The 6,000-nt window shown below is 39.8% G+C and overlaps 1 protein-coding gene across 2 annotated transcripts in view; it reads right to left on the bottom strand.

The window, feature by feature from the left end:
- CNTN6 (contactin 6) overlaps positions 1-5,594 on the bottom strand; it is a 232,854-nt gene extending 227,260 nt beyond the window's left edge. Inside the window, exon 1 of one of the 2 annotated variants that reach the window (XM_032794620.2) lies at positions 5,388-5,593. The gene's annotated coding sequence lies outside the window, so the exon portion shown is untranslated. Of the gene's footprint in view, positions 1-5,387 lie in introns of both variants that reach the window. The other variant, XM_075073115.1, reaches the window with a different exon arrangement.
- Between the last annotated feature and the right edge of the window lie 406 nt (positions 5,595-6,000).

Here is a 6,000-nt window from a genome sequence, read left to right on the forward strand (position 1 = left end):
ATTCCCACAAAAGGCCAGATTGTGTCCATTAGGCCAATGCACCGATGTGAGTTCCAAGAGGCATTGCACGCTGCCTCCCAGAACTAAGTGCCTGCTACACCATCACTGAAGGGGATCTCCCTTTCACAATAAGCCAGCTATTTAGGCTCTGTGAGAAAAAGAGCCATGGCTCAGCTTTCTCCCTGCTGTCTCGGAGGGAGCTAGCACCTCAGGTGTGCTAGCAGGGAACTGTCCTTGTACTTAAGAGAATTGATGTAACCATGGGTGGCCCCTTTGTGTGAGAGTAAAAAACATTTGTGCCTTCTTCAGCACACCCATTCAGGGACCAACCAGAATCTGGCTCAAAGCTTTGACAGACCAAGGACACTTAGATTACCCTATTGCATTGGAGTTTCTGTGGGGAATGAGACAGGACAGGTAAATTCCTTTGAATTCCCAAACCCTCCCCAGTATTCTGTGTGATTCCGGTAGGCTAGGAACCCATCTTATAAGACTGTTTTAAAATTTTGACAGTGAATTCCTCTCAGAGCTAGAGAAGGCATGTGCACATCACCAAAGTTGTCTTATCTCAGGACAGGCAATTGTTGGGTGAGTCCTGCCACCACTGATTCACGTGCATGTTTGGGTGTCTGCTTACACTTGTTCATATGGCTGGCACTAAGCACCTGCTCTTTGACAGGGGCAGTAGCAAAGAACAGTTTTAGATGGATCATCAGAAAAACTCAGCAAATACAATCTCCCCTGAAAGCCCACAGGAGCACAGGCGCTGTGTGGGAAGAGTAGGAGCAGCAGTGGGTTAGAGTGGGGTACTGCTCCCAGAACTTCTCTGCTCCGCAATGTGATATTCTACAGACCAGAGCCTCTCTGCCCCTGCACCAAGACTCCACTGGAAGAATCTTCAGCCAGAGCTGAGATCTGTAATGGGGCACAGCAGTGAGAGCATGCTAGGACAGCAGGGGAGAGGAGACAGACCCTACCAAGACCTGCTCCAGGACAGCAGTGAGCAATGAACAAGCCACCCATCTCTATGGTCACCCAGATACTTCTGCATGGATATGTTATTTATGTCTCTGTACTTCCCCTCCACACATACCAGCACACACACCTCTTCCCCTGCCCCCATTCTCTGTCTTTGTTTGATTAGACTAAACTCTTCTGGCCAGCGACTACTGCTTCCTTTATGTACAGCACCTACCACATATCAATCACTGCCATATTCATACTAAAGCCTTGCTTTCATGCCATCCCTAAAAAAGAATGGAAGTGCACATACCTTGCAAAAGTCAATGTAACACACATTGTTGCGTATGTGACAAAAAGTTAGACATGGGAATTGGGTGATAATATATTCCTAGTCACAAGTAAGAGGTTACACCACATCTAAAACCTAAAAGGTGCAGAAAGTGATGCCAGAATGCCTGCAACCTGATTGCACATCGCGCTTATCTTTGCACAGGGTGGACAAATGGAACTATTGCATATACACAGAAGAGAACTTGAGCCATAGGCCTACACTAGGAATTTACCTACCCACTGTTGCTGTCATGGGTTCAGCTCCACCAGCGTTAGTAATTTTGTGGGCTCCAGCATGGATGGATCACTGGCAATTTTAATACTGTGCCACGTAACCCACCTCACAACAGGGTATTACAAACATTGGTGTCAGCCATAAACAGTAGAGATTCCGGCACTGCTAATGAACAGGTGTTAGCATCAGTGGGAAATGTAGACAGTGCCATGTTGTAAATTTGCCCTGAAAAGAGGACAATCAGTTTATGCCAAATCCCAAGTACACAACAGGAGATTTGCAGCACCCATGCAATTGGAGCAAAAGAAAACAAGCCAGGGATTCTACCAGTGAGAAATAACCCTGATTAAAGGGCACAGAGCTGGTGCTAGCAGTACTGAAAAGAGGTCTTCTTTCCGTATTGAAGTTGCAACAGTCAAGAGAATGCAGACCATGAATGTATTAACAGAAAAGCAGGGAAGATATGTTTATTTTTTTGCTGGTGACCCACGGTTTTGCCCTCTTCGTTCTTTTGAGAGAGAAAGACACATTTGGGACTGGAAGACAAAGGGATCTTGGGAAATCATTATCTGCTGCAATGGCATCAAAGAAGCAGTTTTGTAAGGGAAAGTACTAAAAATGAAGTGAGGTGTTGAATCTTTAATTATCATGTGACTATTGTGGGGCAATTAATTTTACAGTCCCTGAACAAAAGGGTGAAAACACCTTTAGTCCTAAGGAGAAAAAGCAGAGAAACTGCTTTTTAATCTACTTAACTGTATCTAATCTATAGGGCAGGAACCCACTGTGCTAAAATACTGTAAATGGGATGATAGCCTGGCAGAGGTATGTCCACTAACCCGGCTGGAGCTTCACAGAGAGAGGAGATGGAGTTGGAGCATGAAGGTAAACACAAAGAAAATGGGCACCTTAATCTCTCCCATCACCTCAAGGGAGAGATTCTGAATCCTCTTTTTGCATGTCTAAGTTTCACTGCTCCCTTTTCTAAAAAAGTGTCTTGCCAGCATTCTATTCTATTCTATTCTATTCTATTCTATTCTATATAGGTTCTTATACCATTCACATCCCCACAGTATCTGAGGACTTTCCAATAGTACATTTAGCAGCTTCATTAACACCTGTCACATGTGTGCTCAACTCGGGAGAGAACCGTGTGTGCAGTGAAGTGTTTTGTTTTGGTAGGGTTTTGATTTTTACAGTGTGAAGCAGTCCCACACTGTTTTGGGGGAAAAAAATGCATTTTCTGTACATCCCATTTTTATATTAAGAGTTTAAATAATGTGAATAAATCACAGAGATAATCAAATGCTAGTCTGCCATTTTGCAAATGCAAAAGTCACCTGGACATCTACATAACTGATTATACACACAAATCAGATACTTTGGTGACGAAGGGATAGTAACTGTAAATGTAACTGTAAGTGCAAAATTGTACCTGGAATTGTTTAGGCCTACAACCAGTAATGGAAGGCCCAGTGAAAACTGGGCTAGAATTTTGGCCAAATGTGTCGATATAATCCTCTTGGACTACGTCCTTGGTAGGAAAAGGGGGAATTTTTGAGTCAATCTTTTTTGAATTCATCCTCTTTAAGAGAGTTCACTTGAAATTCATCTCTCAATGGCATGTCACAAAGGAACATATCACTAAGAAGGGTCTGTCTGCACCCATTGAGTTGGGAAAGAAAGGAAAGCATTTGGAGCCCCGACTCAGAGCTAGGGAAAGCCTAATTTTAATTATCTTGAGTGTTCTTTGGATTAGAAGAATAAACTGCATTAATCTGACCGCACTGTGAGGGCAATTGGGAGAGCATCTGTGATGAGTATCTTTTATAAACTCAGTGGATAATTTAAATAATGGAACACAAAACTGGGTTGTTTTGTAGTAACATGAAGTAAATACAGAGTTACTGCAAAATCTTAGAAAGAAATTTAGAAGCATTGGTGTATAGATAGATATACATGCTTTTAAAGAATAATTTCTGTTAAAATACAAAACAAAATATATGGTACTGCTTCATAGACACACAAAACAAACACACACTCTGAACTCTGCCCCCTTTCTGATGCCAGGGCCTTGTTACAATTTTCTTTTGGTAGTAGAAAATGTTGTAATACTTGCATATAGAAATCAATGGATTTCTTGGAACACTGTAAGTAACAACTCCAGCACACAGAGGCAGAACTAAATTTCCTACAACTTCTGCCTTCCCAATCAGACATTACATAAAATCAAAAGAAGACAACAATTTAGCACTAAGATACAGTTGTTGCTGCTGCTGACTACAGTGATCATTACAATATTTACCTATACTGAAAGAAATTGGTTTTAGGAAATCCCATAATTCACAGCTAGCCTCCTTAATCACGGTTGCAAAGCTGGAAACAAAAAAAGAAAAGTATATCTCTAGTTTGATTTAAAGTGCCAAAGTTGTTTTGCATTATTTACAGATTTATTCTTGAGTTGAAAGACTGTACTAGTTACTAAAAATAACCCCCCCAAATACGAGTATCTCACTAGCATTTTAAGAAGATTGCTCTATGTATGGGTGTATTTTATTATTTTTTTTTGCACAATCTGATATATAGTAGTCACCAGCATCACATAGATAAGAATTTGAGACTTGTTGTGTGATCGTACCTTTGAAGCAGAGACACAAGAAACACAAAACACTGACTCAATACCCCTGAAGACCCAAGGAAAAGGTTTGCTGATGAAGATATATTATTTGTGTTGCTGTGGTGCTCAGAATTGCAAGTACTGTAAGGTTCAATTTTCTTTTCCCACATAAGTCTTACAGGACTTTCAAGATATTTGAAGAGGAAGCAAGTTGTTTTATTTCTGCCTTCAGAAAAAAATAAAGGTGATTTAGAAGTAACTATTCTGCATTCATCTTATAATATGTACCTATAAATTACTGCAAAAAAAGTACAAAGAGGTGAATAGACTATTATCTAAACAGTCCTATTATTTTACAAGTGTAATTATTCTGTGAGTGCTGTAAGAAATTCCTAGCATGGATGCTCAATATATCAGTAATATAAGAAGAGTCCCTTTAAAAATGCAACAAATGTCTGCAACAAAACAGTTCTCCAAAAAGCACAATGGAAATATACCATGACATAAAGCACAACTGAATGATCATCGTACAGTTCCTATTGTTTGTCTCTGGACCCACAAACTTCCAAAACTTTTAATAAAGTATTGCAGTTCCTTTAAAGCTGAAACATACCGTATAAGTAACTGACGGAATCAAACTTGCAACTCATTCATAAATCTTTGGATGAAAACATCAAGTTCAATATACGTTATCACCTCATTTGTTTGGATTTTTTGGTTTGTTTCATTTGTTTTGTTCGCTCCATTTAAATAAACAAAAGGGGAAACTTTCATCTAAAGCCTCCCTTAAATCATCTGAAGACGTATGTTTATTGCTTTTAAACCTTCAGCTTTTAGAAAATGAGATGAGTAGCCTGTTACCTTCTCTACCTTTTCATATGCAGTATCTAGTCACATGAAAGTGCCAAAATTAGCACTGTCATTCTCTGTGTTGCCCATTAGTTTTACTGCAACACACAGCTAGTGAAACACTCAAAAATATACCTGTAGTGTCTTTATAGCAGCACAGTCTTCTATTATGTTTTATCCTTGAATACAAATTCAATATATATTTTTCCTTAGCAAAGAATAAATACATTTTGAGGATCAGTTATTCATCGAAACACAGCATAAATAAAACAGTGATTTGTTGCTTTCTACATTCTCTACCTCTTATGCTAATGAAAATCACCAAAAGAAAGAGAAAATGCACCTTCCCCAGCATTATTCACATTGCAGTAGACACCACAATTTTGTACTTACAGATCTTAAGAGTGAAATGTCTCAGGATCTCTACAATTTTCTGCAGAACTGTTTCAAGCTCTCAGCAAGCCACACTGTTCATCCAGGCAGAACCAAGCCGTATGGAATGTCTATGCAGCTGGGAGATAATGGAACTATTTTCCCAGCTGGGACTACAAGCCTTTTATCCACTGAGCATTGCGTGTCTCTTCACTGGTACTACCCATGAAATATACTGCTTTCTTGCTGTATTCGTGACAGGACCCACATGATTTGTGTTTGAATCACATGCTCACATAGCCGCTATGGCTTTTGAATATTCTTATCTGGAAATCTTGTACATATAAAAATCAGCTCTCTGCTAATCGTTGTTCATGCAGGCTGAGAGACCAAAAGCACAGCTTTCACACCAGTAGCATTTGTTTGCCGTGTTGTAGCTGTGCATGGAAGATTAAATTCTTTTCATACAGATATGAGTGCCTGTCAGGTAATCAGAAAACCTCTCTTCTTGAAAACTGGGTCACTAATCAGTAGTAGATTTAGAACAGGAATGGAAATAATTGCGTTTGTTTCCTGGTCCCACAACTGCTCCATGCACTACGTAAGATTAAGCTTGTAGGAAGTCTGTCTGGAC

Source organism: Chelonoidis abingdonii, chromosome 17, assembly GCF_003597395.2.
Source record: "Chelonoidis abingdonii isolate Lonesome George chromosome 17, CheloAbing_2.0, whole genome shotgun sequence".
NCBI classification, from domain to species: Eukaryota; Metazoa; Chordata; order Testudines; family Testudinidae; genus Chelonoidis; species Chelonoidis abingdonii.